This window comes from Thermobia domestica, chromosome 8, assembly GCF_964235325.1.
Source record: "Thermobia domestica chromosome 8, izTheDome1.hap1.1, whole genome shotgun sequence".
Taxonomy (NCBI): Eukaryota; Metazoa; Arthropoda; class Insecta; order Zygentoma; family Lepismatidae; genus Thermobia; species Thermobia domestica.
In genome coordinates, this window is record NC_137461.1 from 164,096,687 (window position 1) to 164,109,525 (window position 12,839).

Here is a 12,839-nt window from a genome sequence, read left to right on the forward strand (position 1 = left end):
AGCTCATGATCGTGAATTAAAATCAGTGATTTCAGGGTTGCCACATATTGCAATACACTGATAACGAAAGTCGATGACCCAGGCCAATTTATCACATTGTTTCCATAAAGGAAAGAAAAAAAACTATATATTCTGTGCCAGTATTTAAATATCCAGTACCGGTATGGGGTCATCGTGTTCGAATAGACAACCACACATCAAAGATGTTTCCCACGATTTATCCCGAGTACTATGACGATATCCTACTCATAGGTATTCCTGAGAATTTAGAGCTTGCCCTACGAATTCTCAAAACTGTCACAGGGGCCATTAATGTCTCTAATTGGTACTAACCCTAATGCGGTAATTACTATAACCTGCTACAGCGAATGAAATAGAGAAGCTTGCTGTCATTAAACAAAAAAAGTCAAATTATTATTCTTGTTCAGAGAAGTTTTTTTTTTTTTTTTTTGCGCGTGTGTGTGTGTGTGTGAGAGAGAGAGTGAGAGAGAGAGAAGGTAAGTAAGAGTTCTATCCACAAATGCAAGAAATGCAGTCATATTCATAAGTTCGTGTAAGGAATAAAGAGTGCATTATTTGAACACAAATAAATGATACAGGTCTAGGTGCGTAGAACACGAATAGTTCTAAAGGATCGCATGGGTATGGACGATAATCATACCATTCGTCTAAAATATACAGTAGCGTGAAAAACTGATATTAAAAGGATACAACAAACAGGCATAAGCTATTCTAACAATACATTAAACATAACTCAATAATTTTTTGGGAAGATAGATTATCACCTTGCGTATCGGTGTAGGCCTATTCATTTTCACATTCGAGCGACGGAAAAAGAAAGTGTGGTGATAGTGATAAAAATCGAATTCGAGATTTCAGTGAATTTAAGTTTCATGGCCCGAACATATGGGAAAAACGGGTTTTCTATGTCTGTACGTCTGCGTCTGTTTGTGACGCTTTTACATGTACTCAACTAGAACCCATACTGTTCAAAGTATCTGGACCAAATTCTAGACATAAGGTTTTTGCAACTCTATCCATCACGACTCTGGAACTCACTAAAGGGATAATTGACACTTCTGACCATAGTACGGTATATGTTTCATTAATAACCTAACATTACTGTATAACTCGTTTCTCGAAAAAATCCAGAAGTGATATTCTCAAGGGGTGAAGTTTTCTCAGAAACAACTGATACGAATGTGTTCATATTTCATTAATAAACGTTTCAGTAGTAACCCTAGAATATGGCATAAGTTACTTGTCCCGAAAGAAAAGTCCGTAAGAGGTAGTTCACATTGAGGGTGAAATTTTTCTTGACGATTTGCTTAAAAATGACTCGAGCTACTTGGTCTATTTTCGTTCATAAATGTTTTATAAATAATTTGCAATATGACATGAATCGTTTATTCTCAGAAATTACAGATGAAGTAGTTTGCTTTTAGGGATGAGTTTTTCCCGATGACCTCAAAAACTTCTTAGGCGATTTTGTCCCTATTTCATAAATAAATGTTTTATAAAAACACTAACAACATAGCATAACTCGTTTGTCCTAAAAGGATCCACAAAAGGTGATTTTTTTTTTTTTTTTTTTTTTTGCTTTCTTGGGGGGAGACTTTTTTTTAATGATTTTCTCAGAAATTACTCATAGGTTTTTGTTTGTAGTTCACAGACAATTATTTCTTTAATAATTCTAGTATAATGGCATATATTATTTCTAAACAAAGTATGCTCAATGGGTGCTTTACTTTTCGACGTAAAGTTTTTTCAAACTAAGGTTTCCAAAACTAACTCACTCTATGACCTATGGAACCCGGAGGTTCAATGCCGCGTTCACAAAAGCTTTCCGCTGACTTCTATCCTTAGCCAACAGGATCCAGTTTCTACTTTGTATTCCTATTTCTGCGAGATCCATCTTAATATTGTCCTCCCATCTGCGCCTAGGTCTTCCTGATGTTCGTTTTCCGATTGTTCTTCCAGTTAAGACTGAAAACGCTCATGCTTTCTTCCATTCTAGCTACATGACCAGCCCACGTGAGTCACCTAGATTTGGTGACCCTAACAATGTTTGGTAAACAGTATAAATTATGTAGTTCCTCGTTATGAAGTTTCCGCCATTTTCCATTCCCGTTCCTCTTGGGTCCGAATATTCGACTCAGTATCTTGTTCTCAAATACTTTCAGTCTATGTTCTTCTCTTAGAGTAAGCGAACATGTTTCGCAACCATACAGAACAAAAGGCATGATTATCGTTTTATATGTTTTAAGCTTCAAATTCCTCGACAGAATTTGCGACAACAAGAGATTTTGAACTGAATAATAACACGAATTCCCTGCTTTTAGTCGACATTTAATTTCTTCGTGAATATGGTTTTCGTCTGTTAATATTGATTCTATATATTTGAAAGTATACAATTTATCAAAAGTATTATTTGATATTTTAACGCATCTATAATTTGCCGTATTACGATCCCGACGAACTTCCATGTATTTAATTTTCTCTGCATTAACTTCTAAACCCATGTCCTTGCAAGCGTTTAATAAGACCTCTGCATTTCTTTCTATTGTTCTCCTATCATCCCCTACTAAATTTACATCATCAGTGTACGCCATATCCTGGTAAATACCATTCAACTCTAAGCCCTGGTTGTTATCTTTGATTTTCCTTATAGCATATTCCAGGACAAAGTTGAATAATAATGGTCCTTGTTTCAGGCCATTCTCCGTATGAAAGCTCGTGGGCAAAATTTTCCTACTCGGACTTTACTTTGGGATTCATTTGATCATATCTTAGTTAATTTAATTAGCTTTTCTAGTATTCCAGATTCTGTGAGAATGTTGTACAATGTTTCTCTCCTAACCGAGTAGTAAGCTTTTTTAAAGTCAATAAATAATTGATGTACCGGGGAATTGTATTCCCACTTCTTTTCGAGTATTTTTCGAATTGTAAATTTTTGGTTGATATTTGATCGATTTCGTCTAAATCCGCACTGATAATCTCCAATAATTTCTGCGTATGGGGTCAATGTTGCTAATAGAATGTTTGAAAGGATTTTATAGGATGTTGACAGAAGAGAAATGTCTCGATAATTATTACAGTCAGTTTTGTCGCCTTTCTTGTGAGTTGGAACAATGATTGATTCTTTCCACTCTTGTGGCAATTCTTCCTTGTTCGGGTTCGATATTGTAACAATCCTAGCGAACGTCTAAGCCTTTCCCACAGTGCACTATAAATTAAAATCGTGCTTAATTTAGACTTAAAATTCACAACAATTTGTTGAGAATATTAACTTAGTATTATTTATTTTTAATGTTGTAGTTACTAACATTTTTACGACGTAATATTAAAATGAATACGGATTTGAAAAACATTCTACTGAATAGAAACAGCGCTTAAGGAGATAAAACTTTACTTCCCTATATATATATAAAATGTAGAGAATGTGTTTCTTAGTTTGTCTTTTTTTTTTTAATTTTTGTGTGTTTATGTTAAAGATTACTGAAGCTGCTGCACTGGACAAGTCATCCACAGTTCGAGAGGTTCCTGCACAAGAAGGTTCCTCTCATGAAGCATCAGACAGGGGAACAGGAAGGAGGGATTGGAGATTATTTATTTATGGCGGATTGGCGTCGTGTACTGCTGAATTTGGTAAGTCATGTAGCTTTTGAATTTGTGTGTTGTTATGGTGTTGAATTTGATGTGATAGATGCTTGAGAGGATTTATAGTCGTACACGAAGTGCTGCTAGAAAAATGGACTTCAGGATTTTATTTTACGCTATGTTAGTGTGCTGATTTTATTTTTTACTTTATTCTGTTATAAATCTGAAGCAGTCTACTACAAAATAACCCCAATGTATCAGTCTTGATCTGTGGCGTTCTTAGGCAGACGTGCAAATCAGAGGGTATAAGTTCATTCCAGTATAAAGATCTGAAAACATTATTCTTTAATCTTGTTGCATTTAAAATAACGGTATGTGTAGATGATCCATATATACGTATATACGACTCGACTATTGTCTTTAATATTTTTCTGTGTTTTCTCTGCTGTTCTCCACGCTCTGATAATAATCACACTCTTTTAAACTAGTACCCCAGGCAAATAACCCCATTTTTGGCGAGAAGTTTGAACAAATTAAGAGCAAGCTGATTTTTACATGTGTTTTAGTACTACTTTGTATATGTCTCCCCTCAAAAGTCCCCACGAATCCAAGCGTTGGAACACACTCAAAATGGCGGTCAAACATGGCGGTTTCCATAATTGTTAAAGACGAAGTTTCTCCCTTACCATTATCGTAGCTGCATGAAATAAAAACAGATATGCGTAAAATTGAAAGTTGTGAAGAATATTTATTCTCCGGTGCATATATTTTTTTAATTTTTGGGTAAGTAGTAGAAATTAATTATATTTTTAAATGGTAAGATTGTATTTATAAAACAACTAAATCAGTTATTTCAATCTTCTCAGGTAGCCGTGGCATAGGGGTTTAGTTTTTAATTCTCGTTACGTTAACTGCTTATTAAAAATAGTTTAAACCACAACAGATGTATATAAAAAAGTCGCATATGTAGTGAACTTATCTCTAGTGACAGTGAATACAGCTTTCTTGGATCGAAAGGACTAGAAACATTGATGATCGCCAGGTTGATATGTAGAGAACTTGGAATCAGGGCCGCAACTGGGGAGGGGGGGCAGAAGGGGCACGTGCCCCGGGCGCGTGGTTGGAGGGGGCGCAGGAAAGAAGATATATCAACTGTTTTAAAAATCGCACCCTTTCCCTTGAGGAACTTATTCTAGAGGTTAAAAGAAATCAAAAGTTTACTTGGCCTTTTCCATGGGACCTCTTTTCGTTGATTATATATATATATATATAGATAGATAGATAGATAGAGAGAGAGAGAGAGAGAGAGAGTGTGAGTGAGTGAGTGAGTGAGTGAGTCTCATCTAAATAGGTGTAATGTCATACATTAAAAACCTAATATTGCATGCATTTGTTCCCTTGGGCGACCAAAGAGAATCCGCCCCCCTTTCCTTTTCCTACCACAAGGAGCTGTTTGTTTGTATAATTCCATTGAGAACAGCTCTGAAGTTTAAAACGCTGTTATCAATAGGGGCGGGGGCGAAAAGTTCCCGATTTTTGTTGCTTGCTGGTGGTTGAAGAGTTTAGCTCAGACGCGCCCCCTGTAATGTTACGCAATTGCTGTAATGTTTTTAAACTAGAGGGCAGTTTTGTGGCGGAAAAGATAATTTACACGCCTCGGTGTATTTAATTGTTTCTTGTACGCCTACCAAGAGATTTTGCGAGTGAAGGCTGTATGAAGCTTTATCTATTAGTTTTGCTTGAAAGCTTTTCGAGGCATTTTGAATTGTTATCTATCAGTCCAACTTATGCTTTATTATGCTTTATTGTTAATTTCAATCATTTTTTTTACATTAATCTTGTATAATGTATAATATTTACTACACATTAAATAATCTAAATATCTTGATCTATTTATTAATATTTTATAAAGCAATTTCTTTCATATTTAATGAACTTTCTAGTTAATGCACTGTAAAGAGAGATGCTTTGCTCGAATCAGTTTTTTCTATCACTTGTGTGCACCTTAGAGGTGCATATATACAGAAAGAGAAAGTATACAGAAAGGTGCCCAAAAGGGGTACAGAAAGTGCTCAAGTTCGAGAGGTACACATAACAATATAGTGTGGAGTTCTTGTGTGCTTCATTGTTGATGGAAAGTTTTCTTCTTTCTCCACATCAAAGGATTACACCGAAAAATTTACAGAAATAAAAATAAGCTTTTCATTGTTGCATTGTTATGTTCTCAATCATTTTGGATCGTAAATATTGGTTTTAAAAACATTTCTCATCAGAATTGGCATTTTGCAAACTCATTGACCATCTGATCAACACTCAAACTATAATGAGAAAACTTTGACGCTTAGGAACACCCGTGACAGCAATAGTCGCGCGGGCTACAGATGTAGCCCATGAAACTTTCAAGCAGAATAACAATGAGATCCTTTCGATTTTACGTTTGACCACACCCTAAACACGTAGAATGATAGTTGATAGATAGGTACACAGACACCCTTTGAGTTATCATCTCGAATTACTTTGCGGCAAGGAAAATAAAAACGATGGGCTACAATGGTAGCCCGCGCGCGTATTGGAGGGTTAAAGTACTTAAAAATCGATATAACTGGTTTCATTAAGAATGTTATTTACAGTTGCAATCCATAAGTGATACTTTTCGACTAAACCTGGCGGGGGGGGGGGGGGGGGGGGGCGCCGAATTGTGTGTTTGCCCCGGGTGACAGAAACCCTAGTTGCGGGCCTGCTTGGAATCTTTTTATTGCACAGTTTGTTCATAAAACACGTCGAAAAGAATAAACACGGAAATCAACAATTATGGATGTAAAAAGAAACTGCAGTGATCAGCCAGCTGTCGAAAATTCTCGATCTTCCAGATTGACGAGAAGTGAATCACCACCGTTTGATTTTAAATTACATTGTTTTACAGTGAGCCAACGGTTAGTGCAGGTGCAAATTCAGCAAAGGAAAGGGAAGACGAAAATGTCAGTGGAGTATGTACCTTCAATATTCATAAGACAATAACAGATCAATGTAAGAAGAGAAATGATGGTTGGGCATCTGAAGTTCTAACTCGAGTAAATGGAATCGGTGATTTAGTAGCAGCTGAGAGAAGGTATCATAAAGACTGTTACAAAGATTTCTTTAGGGCTACCAATGACCTAGAAAAACGAGGTCGACCTCTTGATTCTGAGTGCGAGTTTGCCCCTATATTGCGGAAAATGAAGAGCGCACTCAATTTTCTATTATAGAGGGGAATGACTTAATGGGAAGAAAACTTAAAAAAAAAAAAAAAAAAAAAAAAAAAAAAAAAAAAAAAAAAAAAAGTGGTCTGTGAAGTATATGAAAACTAGATTAGAGAAACTTTGGAGACAATATTTTGATCAGTGAATCCCAAGGCGCACAAAATGTTTTTCGCTTCAAAGGATGTGCGAAGAATTTAATTAATGATTCGTGGTACGCTAACAGATGTGACAATGAAAGAGATGAGAGACAAAGAATTTTAGATGCTGCAGCTCTGATATTACAAGAAGACATTACCATGAGCACTTTCCTTGCAATGATGAAATCCTAGCTGGAGACAAAATGGTATTCTTGAATGGCTTCTTCTCTTTTAACAACTTTATGTAAGACACCAAATAGAAAAATCTCTAAGAAGATGTAAACTGAAAATTTTGGTGATCAGCAACGTCCTTATTAAACTGGTAGGACCAAAATCTTAGTTATCTCCTGTAATGTTTGCATTAGCTGTATACCTATATCGGAAGTATGAATCTCGAGGACTTGTCAATGTAATTAATTGTTTAGCTTTCTCTGAATCTTACAAAGAAGCATTGAGATTTAAAGATGTAACCACTACGACTTTTAAGTTAGATAATTCAAGTTTCATCAAGTGTTCACATCGAAGACAAATTCAAAACATCATCGAAATCCATTATCAGTGGACGTTTTGGAAGTGTCATATCGAGTTTTCAAGCGACCAAAAAATGGATTTAAAAAAAATCACGTGCAAGACTTTTCAGATCTTACTGTAAGTGACCCAGAGACAAAGAACAACATTCGTTTTTTTTTTTTTTTTTTTTTTTTTTTATATATATATAAACATTCGTTTTGTTAGTTTGTGCAAGTCCAGAAAAGGTTCCATCTTGGCAAGGATTTATGGATAATATATCAGCAACGAAATAATTCCGTTACATCTCATAAACGGAGAAGCTAAGGCGTGAATACAATTTACACTAGTCTCCTCTGTGCCATTGCATGCACGAAGAAAAATAAACAGAAGACTTGTCATTGTGATCAGTCATTATATACGAAAGTGTTTGACAGTGCCTGCTGCTGAACCCAACAGTGATGTAAGTAAAGTGGTTGTTCGCCTAGGTGGGTTCCACCGTTTCATGTCCTACTTGGGAGCAGTTGGGTTACTTAATGGCTGGCAGCGGATTAGAAGATCTCTGGGTACAAATTTACGCCAAAAATTGTGTTCCCCACATCTTTAAAGGTGAATATTATTGGCGCACTGTACGTGAGTATCTGCTGAGTAGCTTACCCTCAAGCGCATACTTTTTGAGAAGATCAATATAAACGTGGATCAAAAAGACATAATGTTTCTGTATAATCATGAACAAGCTTTTGAGGTTTCTCCCAACAATACTGATTTGCACCGAATCTTCAGTATTTTAAACAATCAAGGAGACAGAAGCTACAAATAGCAGAGCTTCGAAACCGTTGATTCAGTATTTGGAACTGAGTGAAAATGCACAAATTTCCATTGCTGCTGAAAGGATGGGAATATGGGAACTTCATTTGTACGCAGTACGTAAAATGTTACATATTTTTAATGCAACGCATAGCAATTATGCAAGAAGTGTTCCTCTGTCTTTAGAAACCATGTTTGACTTGCAAAAAGTACTGGCAATTGGAACTATTTGTTAATCAATCGATTTTCACGGTTAGGTACAAACAAGTTCTGGAGTGGTACATGGACAGATATGGTAATCGAACAAACATTAATGAGCTTGACGAAGGCGACTGGAGGTTTGATGCACGGAAGAGGCATAACACCATCTACTATGGCTCGATAGATATCAGCCATGCCTGAATGTGAAAATAAAATGGAAGCATTCGAAGAATTCACAGGTGTTTCTTCATCCACAGCATGTGGAACTGAGGAACTCCAGAACAGAAAGAGAGCAAAGTGATCTCCAGAAAATAATGATTAGTTTAAGAAATATAACCTTTTCGACTACATTCAAACGAATTATTTAACATCTCAACTGGAATAGTCGAAGATGCCCGCTGCAACTGTGATGATGCAACAAATATTCGGTTGAGAGATTACAAACCTTGAGAGGTAAAAATACGGTGATTGTTTGTGGCATGTATATTTAATGCATAAAACTTTTTATTACTATTTTAGGTACCACTTAAATGAGCGCAAGATAAAACGAAGTCCTCTCACTTCCGAATTTGACCATGCTGCACTTCCTCCTTCACCGCCTGCTGTTCGATTTCACATTTTTCGGAGTTACTATCAGGTGTAAAAGTGGTTAGGTATCAAACTCGATCCGTGTGACTGGGGATGGTGTCTTAAAGATGAACACGCTGTATCAGTAATGGGAGGATCGCAAGTAGTTCCTGATTAGATTTTATCCTTAATTTTCTGTAAGTGTAAAGAATCTTGTAATTCTATGTACTCTTGCAGACGTTCCGGACTTCACTGTTCGGAAGGTTGCAAATTCTGCTTAATAGAAAATTTGTATAGTAATAAACTGCAAGAGGAAGTCCTTGAAGCCACTGATGTTGCTTGAAGAGAGACAACGCATCAAAATGAAATAAATGACTTTGTATATGAAATATGTATTTTTCATATTCTTATCTTTCAGAAGAAAGACAAAGGTGATTAAATCCTGCAGTTGTTTAATGTACCTAGTTATGTCTAAGTGTATTGAGAAAGTACTAGTGTCTTAAATATGCAGAAAAAAGCTGTAGTTTTCCTAAGTTTCAAGAATTTTAAAGTTTTAATGCTCTTGTAATACAACAAAAACAAGCCAATTGTCTAATGTTATTCATATCATTACTCCAAGAACTGTACTTAAATACACATTAAAATACAAATTACCTCACAAACTTTCAATTTCGTACGTATTGGCTTTTTATTTTGTGGTACTATGACCAATGGTATAAGAGAAATTGCGTTTTTAATAACTACGGAAGCCTCCATGTTTGATCGCCATTTTGAACACTTTCCGACATTCGGATTCGTGGGGACTTTTTAGAATAAGTATATATCAAGTAGTTCTAAAACATATGTAAAAATCAGCTTGCTCTTAATTAGTTAAACCTCAAAGGGTTATTTGCCTGGGGTACAATGGGAACACAAGAAAAGTGCCTTACCTTACGCATTTTTTTTTTTTTTAAACTGCGTCACCAGCTTCTTACCTTCACAGTTTCTATTGTAAAGTTGTTTTCTTTTATAGAACAATTAGTGCAGAGTACTTCGTAACTTAATTTTGATTACCCTTAATAGTTGTATGTATATTTATGGTCAGATCACTGCTTTTGGTAAAACACAATTCACATTAGTAATTTATGCGGAATTCCACAATGTGTTTTTAATTTATTGTTCTATATGAGTCCTTAAATTCATTTTTGAATGTTGTAAGCACTAATTCCCAGGTGTAACCAGGATGGGAAAAAATAATGATTTTTTTAAATAAAAATCATTTTTGTTGATTTTTTTATTTAAATCTATTTTTTAAATTTAAATCACACCTTTCTCCTCGTATAATACAAGTTGCGAACTGAAGAAAATGCATTAGGAATTAGTATTAAATGTTAATTGTGCTATTTGAGTGAAATTATTGGGGTTGAATTTTGAGTTAACCCAATCGTTAACCTATTTCAATCCCAAACAATGTTTCTTAACCATTAAGGAAAAAGTACAGCAACGTTTATCAACATAACACTTTGTTTTCCACAAAAGTTACTGATATTTGACAGGGGCATATTTTTGAAAAATCGGAACTAACTTGCTGCACGAAATACGTATAAAATACATAAATTTCGTTTAAAGTTATAAAATCTAACAAAAGAAAAAAAAAATGTAAGTTTCGAAGAGGGGATTGGACTTCTCTAAATACGCCCGTATTGTCTGAAAACAAACAAACAAACAGACGCACACACAAAAGAATGGTGATTTTCCCATTGGAATAGTTAACGATTTAAAAACCCTATGTGACTAAGAGAAGAAAGCAGGATTCCTCCGTTACTCCTTCAAAACGGGATATTCCGTAATCATCCTCTGCATGACACTCGATTTCATACTGTGCTGTACATTCATTTGAGTCTGATTGTGTTACGATTATCTTCCATAATCGAAATAACAACAGAAACGGAATTTTACTCACTTTCACTTTAAATTAATTTATTTCGGAATTTGAATTAAATCAACGATTTTTATTTAAACAAATCAAGTGATTTAAATCGTGATTCTAATCAGACTGATTTAAATCAATCCACCCTGGATGTAACACTTCATGAACTTTGTGATTTTAGGACTAAGGTAGTTGAATACTTATTTTGATTTGTTTGTCAATAAAATTTCTTCTGGAAGCTAGTTCTACACTTTTGTTGGTATCAGGTATGAAGTTCCGAAATAATTTCAGTTGACAATTCAACTCCAAGTAAAGCCAATGTGTCCGGATGCTTAAGTTATTAAATATCCTCAGAAAGCAGTTGTTGAGATCCCGTTTAATAAGACAGCTAATTTTCTTAATGGTGAGGTTGTGTTAACTGGAACTGTCTGTAAGAAAAATATAAATAAATATTGTCCATTAATTTTACGTTTGACTCGAGATGTTGATTATACTGTTCCTTCTGTAATCAAAGTTTCCTTATCTAAGCTGAGTCCTTTGGTTTTTATGAAAAGAGACACAGAAACCTTTCTTTCTGTATTATTGGCACATTAGTGTAAAACCGTGATACATTCTATGTTACATCCTGTGTCCTGCAGATGTTTCGAGAGGCCGGAATTTGGGTGAGGATGGAATTTTTATATCATAACGTGCCCGGTGTGCTCCCTAACCTGCTTTAAATGCTCCTCTTTGTCATAACAACGAAATATTATAGATCCCTGAAGAAGCCCAATCATTATTGAAATGATTTTGTATGTTGATAAGAAATTTTCGAAAAGTATGAATTGGCTTTTTCAGGCGTTGCCATTAAATTCTAAGGATCTTATATTGGACACCAAAGAAGGTGTATGCTCCGAACTGTCTACTTCTTACTTTTAAACATTGCGGTGGCTCCTTGTTGGTGATAACCGTAATTTTATGGTATTCACTTTGTGTTGTTATTCTCAAATTACGAAATACTGCTATTATTTGTGTGGATACATTAGATGATCGTGTGAATCCGATATGTTTTCCTGTCTTTCAAGATGATGATTCTCAAGATTCTCAAACACTCACAACTAGACCTGTTCAAGTGTGGTTTGAGGAAAGATGAACAGTTCTTCTGGCCCTGTTTCTTGAAGTTTAACGCCCCTTTTGAGTACGGAGGCTATATGATGTGTAGCTTGTCTTTAAGGTGGAATTCGAATTACCGTAATGAGTTCATGTTGTAGTGCTTTCCCACGAGAAATGATATTCGAGATCACGTGCACCAAGGGCACACGCATAGCCACTAGACTAACTGGGAGGTCTTAAATATTATTGAACATCTACTGTCAGTTTTAGAGCGGCGAGAGTTTTCCCATAGTCACTGACACAACTGAATGTTGCATTACTCAAAGAATGTCTCAATATTGCTTCGGAAACGATTCATGAGTTACATGACGCAATTTTGCGATGAATAGAAGTTAGGCATGGACTAAAAGTGACTCAACGCGCTATTAAACAGGTAAATTGCATTTTCAAAAGGTATTGCGATTATTTTGATAACTTTCTACATCCTTAATTAATGTGTTTTGAATATATTATATGTAGAAAGAAACTATTGCATGATCGTCAAGAAGATATGATTGTACAGATGCTAATACTATGAATCGAGCGGGTAATTAAGGGATACAATGAACTAATGGTAGTGTGTTCACTTCTAGTTTCTGAACCAATTCCAAGCCGTGCGAATTTGTGATGGACAGTTATCATGTCCTCCACTAATTCCTTCGTGATCCACGTGCGTTTAATATTCGTCACCATTAACCTATAAGGGGTATTCGCGGAACGTTACTTTAAACATTCAGTGTC

At 35.5% G+C, this 12,839-nt stretch overlaps 1 protein-coding gene across 2 annotated transcripts in view; it reads left to right on the plus strand.

Annotated features, from left to right (window-relative positions):
* Window positions 1-12,839, plus strand: part of Bmcp (uncoupling protein Bmcp mitochondrial) — a 165,925-nt gene that overhangs the window by 2,803 nt on the left and 150,283 nt on the right. For both annotated transcript variants that reach the window (XM_081769229.1, XM_081769228.1), the window contains exon 2: window positions 3,495-3,648. The gene's annotated coding sequence lies outside the window, so the exon portion shown is untranslated. The remainder of the gene's footprint in view (window positions 1-3,494; window positions 3,649-12,839) is intronic.